The sequence below is a fragment of the Bison bison genome, unplaced genomic scaffold, assembly GCF_000754665.1.
Source record: "Bison bison bison isolate TAMUID 2011002044 unplaced genomic scaffold, Bison_UMD1.0 scf7180017864373, whole genome shotgun sequence".
NCBI classification, from domain to species: domain Eukaryota; kingdom Metazoa; phylum Chordata; class Mammalia; order Artiodactyla; family Bovidae; genus Bison; species Bison bison.
In genome coordinates, this window is record NW_011494945.1 from 1,401,961 (window position 1) to 1,412,920 (window position 10,960).

The 10,960-nt window shown below is 39.0% G+C and overlaps 1 long non-coding RNA gene across 2 annotated transcripts in view; it reads right to left on the bottom strand.

The window, feature by feature from the left end:
* LOC105000629 overlaps window positions 1-10,481 on the bottom strand; it is a 130,183-nt gene extending 119,702 nt beyond the window's left edge. For both annotated transcript variants that reach the window (XR_826758.1, XR_826759.1), the window contains exons 1-2: window positions 10,408-10,481; window positions 7,263-7,337 (exon numbers count right to left, since the gene is read on the bottom strand). This is a non-coding gene — a long non-coding RNA (uncharacterized LOC105000629). The remainder of the gene's footprint in view (window positions 1-7,262; window positions 7,338-10,407) is intronic.
* Between the last annotated feature and the right edge of the window lie 479 nt (window positions 10,482-10,960).

Genomic DNA, 10,960 nt, shown 5'->3' on the forward strand with positions numbered 1-10,960 from the left:
CACAGTTCAAAAGCATCAATTCTTCGGCACTCAGCTTTCTTCACAGTCCAACTCTCACATCCATACATGACCGCTGGAAAAACCATAGCCTTGACTAGATGGACCTTTGTTGGCAAAGTAATGTCTCTGCTTTTCAATATGCTATTTAGGTTGGTCATAACTTTCCTTCCAAGGAGTAGTTCAGTTCAGTTCAGTTCAGTTGGCTGCAATCACCATCTGCAGTGATTTTGGAGCCCAGAAAAATAAAGTCTGACACTGTTTCCACTGTTTCGCTAACTATTTGCCATGAAGTAATGGGACCAGATGCCATGATCTTCATCTTCTGAATATTGAGCTTTAAGCCAACTTTTTCACTCTCCTCTTTCACTTTCATCAAGAGTCTCTTTAGTTCCTTGCCATGCTCAGTAAATCTTTAGCCCAATTTTCTGTTGCTTGGCGGGGCTGTGTTCTCTCCCTGTTCTTTGACCTGAGACCAAACTATGGAGGAGGTAATGAAGATGATGGTGACCTCCTTCAAAAGGTCCCATGCATGCACTGCACACTCATTGCCCCTGACCCTGGAGATCAGGCCACCACCAATCCACACCTGCTCTGGAGAATCCTGGACACTCACAGGCAAGTCCGGGTCAGTCTCTTGTGGGGTCACTGCTCCCTGTCCTGGGTCCTGGTGCACACAGGGTTTTGTTTATTCCCTCCAAGAGTCTGTTTCCTCAGTACTGTGTAGGTTCTGGTGGCTCTATGGCAGGTTAATGGCCACCTCCTCCAAGAGGGCTTATGCCACACCCAGGTCTGCTGAGGCCACTGCTGACCCGTACCTCCACAGGAGACACTCAAACACTCAAAGGCAGGTCTGGCTCAGTTTCTGTGGGGTCTCCTTGTGTGCACAGGTTTTGTTTGAGCCCTCTGAGTGTCTCTGGAAGATATGGGGTTTGATTCTAAATGTGATTTCACCCCTCCTACCATCTTGCTTTGCTTCAGTTAGACTTCGTTTGTATTCATATTCCCAACACGAAGCACATTGACCTTGAAAACCCAAACCACCACCAGCAGTGATAACATGGGTGTATGTGGCACTTGACCAAATTACTAAAGCTCTGCTCAAAACAATGTCAATTAACTTATAGAGAAATATTTTGTTTGCTGTATTCTACTTAGTATTTTGCATCAGTGTTCATGAGTGATTGATCTTTAATACTCTTTGCTTGTACTATCTTTAACTGGTTTCTATATTAGTGTCAAACTTGTCTCATATTAAAAAAAAATCAGAAAGTTTTGCTTCCCATTCCATATTTTAGAACAGGTGTCAGTACATTTTTTCTATAATGAGTTGGTAGTAAATGGTAGCAAATATTTTAGGCAATGTGGTCCCTATGGTCTCTGTGTTGCCACTACAATCATACTTCAGTATCTCAGGGAATTTGTTTCAAGATCCCCACAAAGACCAAAATCAAAGGATGTTCAAGTCCTTTATATAAAATGGCATGGGCCAATTGTACCCCAGCCTGTATCCATGCATTCTGCACCCATGGATACAGGTGGCTGCGTGTACTCAACTTTGCCATAAAGCAGCCATAAACAATAAGGAAACAAGTGGGAGTGACTATGTTCCAATTAAATTTTAGGGGTTCCAATTAATAATAAGTGGCAAACAGTCAGATTTAATCTCTTGGCCTTTATTTGTGGACTTTTTCTCTGGAATACTTCATAGAGCAAGAGGACCATGTTCTATGTGGTCTTTGATGGTTTGGGAGAAATGTCCCTGTGCCTCATCTTAGTGAAAAAGATGCTGGTGTTTCCCACTAAATAAGATCCCAAGACGTTGTGGGCTCATATTGTATCTTCCTTGCCTCAATTCTGGAACGGCCCACTTCTCCAAGGAGTCAGTACCATACTGTTTTAGGTATAGAGGCTTTATAGTATGTTAAATGTCTGATAGAGTTAATTTTCCTTTGCAGTTATACTTTAATCATATTTTGTGACTGGATCTACCTGGTTCACCTAACTACAGAAAAACAGAGACTAGGAGGGTACATGACCCAGAGGCAGACTTGCTCACAGGGACAGGGTCTGCGAGGAGGAAGCCCAGGTCAGCAGGCCAAATCCGGGCACTAGTAGTTTGAGTATACAATATTGTGACCATGCCCTTGGTCTTGTCAAAGAGGATGAGTTAACACCAGTGATATAAGGAAAGGTCTGGCAGCAGTGGATGCAGGTGCAAAGGCAATCAGATCCACTCATGTTGGGTAAAAGCAAGGAGCAAGGATCTGCTCCAGGCAGGTTTTCTGTCCCTACAGAGCAACTTTGCCTGGCATGGACAAGGCAGAGGCCTAACTGTAGAAGCTCAAGGTCCCTCCTACAGAAGGAGCAAATGGGATACCCTTGGCAGAGCTGACAGGAATCCAAGGTATAAACTGAGACCCCAAAATAAGGCCCAAGCTGAGTTACCTAAACTGGAGCACAGGACAGAGCTGGACAAGGAGTTAAGTGGGATTTAGGCTAAACTCCAGGCATCAAGCTGGTGCTCCTAAGTTCCTCCTGCTCAATGTCACAGTTAGTCACAGAGCCTGCAGGTGGGGTTACTTAGTTTAGCTTTGAAGGAAGGAAGAGAGAACTTGGAAATCTTCGATTAGATGCAAGCAAGTCTTTGGGGTTGTCCTTAATTAGTCATGACCATGGGTGGGTCACTTTGCCTGTGGTCTACCAAGGGAATTGAATGAGATTATATCTAAGGTTCCTTCTACTTCTAAGAGTCAGCTGCTGCTGCTGCTGCTAAGTCACTTCAGTTGTGTCCAACTCTGTGCGACCCCACAGATGACAGCCCACCAGGCTCCCCCGTCCCTGGGATTCTCCAGGCAAGAACACTGGAGTGGGTTGCCATTTCCTTCTCCCGTGCATGAAAGTGAAAAGTGAAAGTGAAGTCGCTCAGTCATGTTCTACTCTTAGCGACCCCATGGACCACAGCCCACCAGGCTCCTCCGTTCATGGGATTTTCCAGGCAAGAGTACTGGAGTGGGGTGCCACTGCCTTCTGACACCCAATTAAAAACAATGGAGGGACTTTCCTAGGTCCAGTGGTTAAGACTCCATGCTTCCACTGGGGGGACAGGTTTGATTCCTGGTTGGAGAACTAAGATCCCACATGTCTTGTGGCATAGCCAAAAAAAAGGAGCAATGAAAACTCATGTTTCATTAACACATTTTATATGCCATATGTGATTTACACATTTACATACATTAAGGGGAAAGAAACTAATGTTTTTTGTTACCTGCTGCTGCTGCTAAGTTGCTTCAGTCGTATCCGACTCTGTGCGACCCCATGGACTGAAGCCCACCAGGCTTCTCCGTCCATGGCATTCTCCAGGCAAGAACACTGGAGTGGGTTGCCATTTCCTTCTCCAATGCATTAAAGTGGAAAGTGAAAGTGAAGTCGCTCAGTTGTGTCTGACTCTTAGCGATCCCATGGACTGCAGCCTACCAGGCTCCTCCATCCGTGGGATTTTCCGGGCAACAGTACTTGAGTGGGGTAATGTTTAACAACCAGCTGTCTTCAGGGGGGGAAAAATCTGATTTGTAGAATTTGCCAATATCTGAGGTGAAAATATTCCCACTATGGTTTCAAGTTATCACCATGTATTCACTGAATTCAGGGTTGGGAAGACATGCACAGTGAAACACCATCATATAGTGTTTTCATCCTACAGATGCAATAGAGTCAAATAGGCTCAGATTATAAATAATAATAAAATGTAATGAACTGATTAGAAAGTGATGTTATGAGTATATACGTACTATATTTGTTTTTAATATAACTTATTTATATAAGTATATATATATAGTTTTCAAATGACTGTGTTGAACAACTGGCTCTCAAAATTTTTGATAATCTATCAATCAGTCCTTATTAGCTGATAAGGGCCAGCTGCAGCATACTACTGATTATGACCTGCTGTCTACTAGAGGCCATGATTGTCACTGTAGTTTTATTATTTCATTAATCCTCATTGTGACTTTCTGAAATAAGAATTGTTTTTCTGATGAATAAAAGGATCTCAGAAAGGTTAAATAACCTACCTGGGACCACACAGCTGCTATGGTTATGTGACCTTCACCCTCCAAATACCCAAATTCTATTATCTCATGCTGTCTCTCATAGAGCAAAATTTTTATTTTAAACAGTTTTATTCTTTAAGTGAGTAAACTATGTTCCAGGTAAAGCCAAAGCCCTCTGATTTCAGTGACTGTGTGACCACTGATGTGTGTTTGAGGTCACTGCCACTGAATCAGTTTGGTGTCAGAAAGGGCCATTAAGCTACATAAGATGCCACTGTGAGGCGGGACTTGACTACAGTTTTCTAGATGGGCACACAGGAGAGCACCGCTTACCCAGTAATAAATCTCCACCCAGAAACACTGGGAATCACCCCAAGTTCCCCTCTCATTTTCCTTTCTTTTCCCTAAAGTAATTCCAACTCAATAAAGCTAATTCCTTTTTAATCAAGTCAATATTTTATATAATGAACCTCAACTATTCAACGAATTGAATTTCAATGAAATTCATTGAAACTGAATTGAATTTCAGTTGAAATTCAATGAATTTCAACTATTGTGGCATGCACTGCCACACTCAGTACGTCCAACCCTGCAGCAGGCCACCACCAACCCACGCCTCCACTGGAGACTCCTGGACACTCACAGGCAAGTCTGGGTCAGTGTCTTGTGGGGTCGCTGCTCCTTTCTCCTGGGTCCTGGCGCACACAAGGTTTTGTTTGTGCCCTCCAAGAGTCTGTTTCCCCAGTCCTCTGTAAGTTCTGTAATCAAAATCCACTGGCCTCCAAAGTCAAATTTTCTGGAAGTTCTCAGTCTCTTTGCCAGATCCCCAGGTTGGGAAATCTGTTGTGGGTCCTAGAACTTTCTTAACAGTGTGAGAACTTCTTTGGTATAATTGTTCTGTACTTAACCTATCAGTCTGTGGCAAATTAAGGATAGAAAAGGATTAGAATTTGATTCCAATTGATCAAAATACAATTTTCATATTTTAAGAAATATAGTGGAATTGACGTTACATGTCAAAAAAGAATAAATCTTTTTCAATATCAAATATTACTGATATTTTATATATATTATATGTTAATCATACTGTTTTGTCCCTCCTTCTTGCAATGACTCCACATCCTCCTCTTTTTTCAGCTTAAATGCCATGTCGTCTTAGTAAATCAGTTCTCTGAGAAAAAAGAAAAAAGGTCCTGATTTGAAGTAGTCACCAATTTCCATAGGGTTGATATTCCCACCATGGCCAATTTTAAGGTGCAAAAGGTTTAGCAACCAGCTGTCAAGATCCCTGAATGTTTAATGACAGAGCTAGTAAGATCCAACTCCATCACACCACTGAGAATTTTACCTTCTCTGGTGAAGCAGTTCCTCACTTACTACATTTCATTAAGGTTAGCTGTTTGCATTCATGTTTTTTATCACCAGACTGGGAATCACTGGAGAGCAGGGACTGTAACAGCAACAATAACAATAATAATAATGTCATCACTTATTTGTTAAAGAGAAAGTTGGCTGAGAATATTGAATGCTTGACAGACAAAAGGCTACTGGCACTACAGATGGAAAAGACTATTTGAAAAGGCCAACAAATAGATGCATTTTATTACTGGAGTTTGGCCTCAAAACTTGGAAAGGAATCCTAAGCTTCAGTGAGCTAGAACAGACCCCAGATGAGTCACAAAAACTCAGTGTGAGTCCCTCGCCTACCTGAAGATGTGTCAGGTATTTATATTTGCTCCTTTTCCCTAAACATGCATTAAGTCTAGTATCTTTCCACGTTAATAGTATGATGAAACCATGAAAGATAATTTCAGCACCTAGAGCAGTAAGCACTCCAGTACCTGGCTGTGGAATCCATCCTGATTACCAATGGGCTATCTGAGGAAGTTAGAAAAAAGATATAATTCTCAAAAGAGAGAAGGCTTTGGATCCCTGTATGACAATGACATAAGACAGAAGCCAAACTCCCAACAGAATCCAAAGTTCATTCTGTGAATACCTGGCATTTTGACTTCTTTGCTCATCCCACCCTGAGCTCTACCCTCCAGAGCCTGGGAAGATCATCCCTGATCTGAAGCAGAGTCAGATCTCTAGGTGGGAAGGAGGGACAGCTGTTATTGTGAGTGGAAAAGAGCCTTGAACTCTCACTGGATGGGGTGGTAACTCTGGCAAGGGTCAGCAAACAGTTTCTTAAAGTGAAAGTGTTCGTTGCTCAGTCCTGTCTGAGTTTTTCAGGACCCCATGGACTATAGCTTACTAGGCTCCTCCGTCCGTGGGATTCTCTAGGTAAAAATACTGGAATGGGTAGCCATTTCCTTCTCCAGGGGATCTTCCTGATCCAGGGATAGAACCCAGGTCTCCTCACTGCAGGCAGATTCTTTACCATCTAAGCCACCAAGGAAGCCCTTTTCTTAAAGGAGCAGGTAAAAATATTTTAGCCTTACAGACAAAACAATCTCTGTTGGCAGAAATTGAGGCTGCATAGTGCCCAATTCATAACAAATAAATTCTCTAAATTCTCAGTAGCACAAAGTCACAAAAGAGGAAACATTAATAATGATACAGAATAGAACTTAAGTATTATGATAATTTAACCAAAATTTTAAAATTGAATAAAAACAACATAATTGCAAGAGTCAACATCATCTTCAGCATTGAAGGACAGCAATATTTACTAATGCCTCATTTTTAGTCTAGCAGTTTCTTATTTATATGAGAACCTTACATTATGTTCCACATGAACCTTTACTTTTAATGTACAATCTGTAAGAACAAGAATCACTCAAATTCAACTTTATTTTGAACACAGGTTTGACATTTAGATGACCATTTGAGAATGTGAGGCATTTTATACATATTTCAAAAGTCCTTCTCTGATGCCAGGTCTGTACAGCTAACAATTTTAACAGTCAATCCAGTGTTTGTAGCTGTCTTACAACCAAATCAGATTGCTACATGGTCAATCAGTTGATCAATGCATAATTGATTGTGAAGATAGCCAGAAATATCAGCACATTTATTAACTGTGTGGAGATACAGACAAAACCAATGAGCAAATTGAAGCAAGGAAATTAAAAGAAAGTAATCAAAATTGTTTTGATCAAAGAGACTATTCGGATGAATGAGACCTAAATTTTATCTAAGTTTTTTCTCTTGGAAAATCTTGAATATTTCATGCTTAGAATTCTTGGCATGTATTTATTTATTACCTACCTCCAGGAGTCTCTCACATGGAAGGTGCTTGAAAATGCTCTTTCTTGGTCCTCCACCAATATTACCAATTTACATCTATTAAAATAAAAACAAAAGTATAAAATAGTATGTTTTTTGAAATAGACAGAGACAGCAAGATTACTTAACCAATTATTTTATAAGCATGACACAACAAAGCAAAGGGAGGAGAAAGAAATAGAAGAAGGTGAATTAAAATCAGATTTTAAGAAAAAAACACTTAAAAAGTAGATAAAAGTTAAGTTTTAACAACTCATTTAATTTTGTATATAATATGTTTTATATATGTATCTAACACATATACAAACTTAAATGACTTTATAATTGTGTATATGTTTACATGTATTTTATTTTATAAATGTTATTTAATTTTAAACAGGCAGGTTATTACCTCTTGAGGATAAAGCATACAGATACTCTGGCACTGATCTTTTTAGTACTTTACACTCAAAATATCTGTGACCATGTATATGCAAATGGGCTTCCCAGGCAGCACAAGTGGTAAAGAACCCACCTGCCAATGTAGGAGATGCAAGAGATGTGAGTTCGATCCCTGGCTCAGGAAGATCCCCTGGAGGAGGGTATGGCAACCCACTCCAGTATTCTTGCCTGGAGAATCCCATGGACAGAGGAGCCTGGCAGGCTACAGTCCACTGGGTTGCAAAGAGTCAGACACAACTGAAGCAACTTAGCACACATACATGCATCTGCAAACAGATAATATAAAACTATAAAATTTTTATGGAGTTAATATTAAAGTATTAACAGAAAATGAGCTTTATAGGGCATTTGAACACATTCATAATTTCATTTGAGCCTCACATTTGAGCCTTCTTGATTGACCACATTCTGTAGGTCAATCAAGAACTAGTATCAGTCATATTTCAGGGATGAGGTACCTGGAGGTCAGATGAATGAGGCGACTTTGCCGAGGTCGCACTAATGTTAAAGGGTGAAACAGATATATGATCAAGGTGTTCTGACCTTTTTCATTGAATGATTCTGCTTTCTACAACATCAGCACTGAGATGTGAATTAAGTTCTTTATTTTACAAAAAATCATTTTCCATGAAACTTGGTAAGAACCTGTGCAAATGTTATATACAGTGCACATGTTTATCAAGAAGAGTCAGAATAAGTTAAGCCACCCCAGTGAATTAACTGTGTTTGGTTGTAGAACAATATGAAAACACACCCAGCCTCAGCCTCATTTGGGTGCATATTTTAAGAATTTAATCTTCTATTTGTCCAGACACTCTGTGCTAACCACAGGGGAAGGAAAACAGACTTGCTTCTGTTTCAGACTGGCTGGTACTGGAGCAATAATTCCTTGTTGTTTTAAAATTGTAATGTAAAATTATCAATACTTAATGGGTGAGATGGATTGGTACATATACTATCTTCAAACTAGATTTTTCTCTTCTCTTCTTCTGTAGCTATGTCCTGTCAAAAAAGACAGTAACAAATAAAAATTTTAAAACACAGGCACAGCAACATCTAGATATTTACCACCAGTGGGGTTTGTAGTCAATCAGCATGTACAATGAGAAATAACTGAGGGAAACTTCCTAGTGTCTTCAGAAAATGTGGTAAGTTAAATATTCTTCTAAAGCCTGTGGTTTTGCTTCTACATCAGAATAGTGTTGGAATCATGATTCTAGAAAAGAACCCAACTGGTTTTGGTTCCACTGAGAAAGAAAGACACTTTCTAATTCTCCACCCTCTATATATCCTTTACTAATTCCCTTCAAATGCAGCTCATTTCCCATCTGTCTAAATTGTATACTAGATTTTTGTCAATAGTTAATCATTGATGTGTGTAAAATTCTACAAAATTGTAAAGGCCTATATAAAGTTAAGCTATTATTATTGCTTTCCTTACTAATATTTTTCTTGATGCCAAATATCTGATCCAAAGAATTCAGTCAAAGTGAGTATGTATTTGTAATTATTATCTTAAGCATCCACTTGAAAACAACTGCTTAAGGCCAGTTTATAAAAAATGAAGAAACAACTTTACTTTGAATGTCTTTTTATTTAGAACTCTACACAAATCAGCTTTAATTGTTCTTCCTTTTCTAAAAAGGTATAGTCTCTTTAAATATCCATTGCTAGCATGTAACATTTTTCAAAATGTTCTAATTAAAATTGACAAGATTCTTCTTGCAAAACCTATTCCAATAGTCCTTTTCTGACACCCACAGCCTTCAAAACAACTTCAGTGGAGAGATAGGAAAGTCAGATTAACAGCAGTATACTAGGAATATTTTGCCTAGTATTGCAAAATTGCCTACTTCCAATCCCAGAATTCTTTCATTAGATTTTGACTACATTTTTGTCTGAATTGGATACACAGAGAATCAGTTAAAGTGTAGAGACAAAAAAATGACCAAGTCTCACTGTGTTAAATTAATAAGAAAACCTTCATTCCATCTACCCCAGATTTCTCAGACCACTTATGAACCAGGGATCATGGACTAGGCTGCACGTAGTATTACTCTCAAAACTAGAGGAGAAGAAATTGTTTTTTTGACAAATTAATTTTCAATTTCAAATGGCCTAAAGCAGCCCTGAAACCCTGTTACACTTTTAATTTATATTAAATTAGTAGATGCAGGTCTTGATGAAGTGGGGGCCTTCTCTATAGTCACAGTTAAGAAGGAAACTATTACCTTTCTCTGGGTCAGTGTTCCCATTTTGCTTTAATAAAATTGCCTTATAAAGATACTGAGCCTGTTTTCTCCTGTTGCAGTTAATCAATGGTTTCACAACAGCTTAAACTAAAATGAAATGGCCCCACCCAAGAGCTCTACCCATTCCAGTAGTTAGAAGATTTTCCACCTATTTAGGTAAGCAATGAGATTTTACTCCTTCAAAATCTCACATTTTTACTGAGATGTTTTAAATTGTTCATTTTTGTTTCCATAACAGAGGTATATCAGCAGTCCCAAGTCACTTCTTCATGAAGTATCTGGCAGAGAATCTAAAGATCTCAGCTAAATACACATTCAACTTCTTACAAGACAATGATTATTTTTAAATGGGCTATTCTCATCATCCCCACAGCCCACCTCCATTCAGTTGGAAGAATCCTGAAGCTGAGCAGAAATTCAGATCAAGCTCTTACCTATTCACAGGAGCATGGGTCTGTGGTCTGTGCAGCTGGCATCTTAAGAACACAGTTTTCCTTAATTCAACAACACAGTGTCCTGGCCTTTAGGGCACTCATCAGAGAATTTTCCTCAGACCTGACTTCCTTCCAGCCTTTGCCAAAGACCCACTTAAGACAATGGATGTTTGATACAAATGGGATAAGTAACATTTTAATTATCCATGAATCCTGGATACTGTAAACACAATACTGTTATCATCATCCACCAGACGCTTATCATGAGTTTACAGAAACAAACACTTTCATGTTTTCTTGTTGGAAGTAAAAACTTACTCAAACTTTCTCTTGGGCATTTAACAATATCAACAAAAATTGAAAATGCATATTTGATTTGACTTAAAAACTGCACATTTAAGAATTCATTCTAAGAAAATGATTAGACTTTACACAAAATTGAATGGATGCTAACTGAAACATTTTAATACTGCAGATAAATTAGAAATAAATACTCATACATATAAGATTAATTAAGTATGATATAGCAATATAGTGGCTTCTCTGGTGGCTT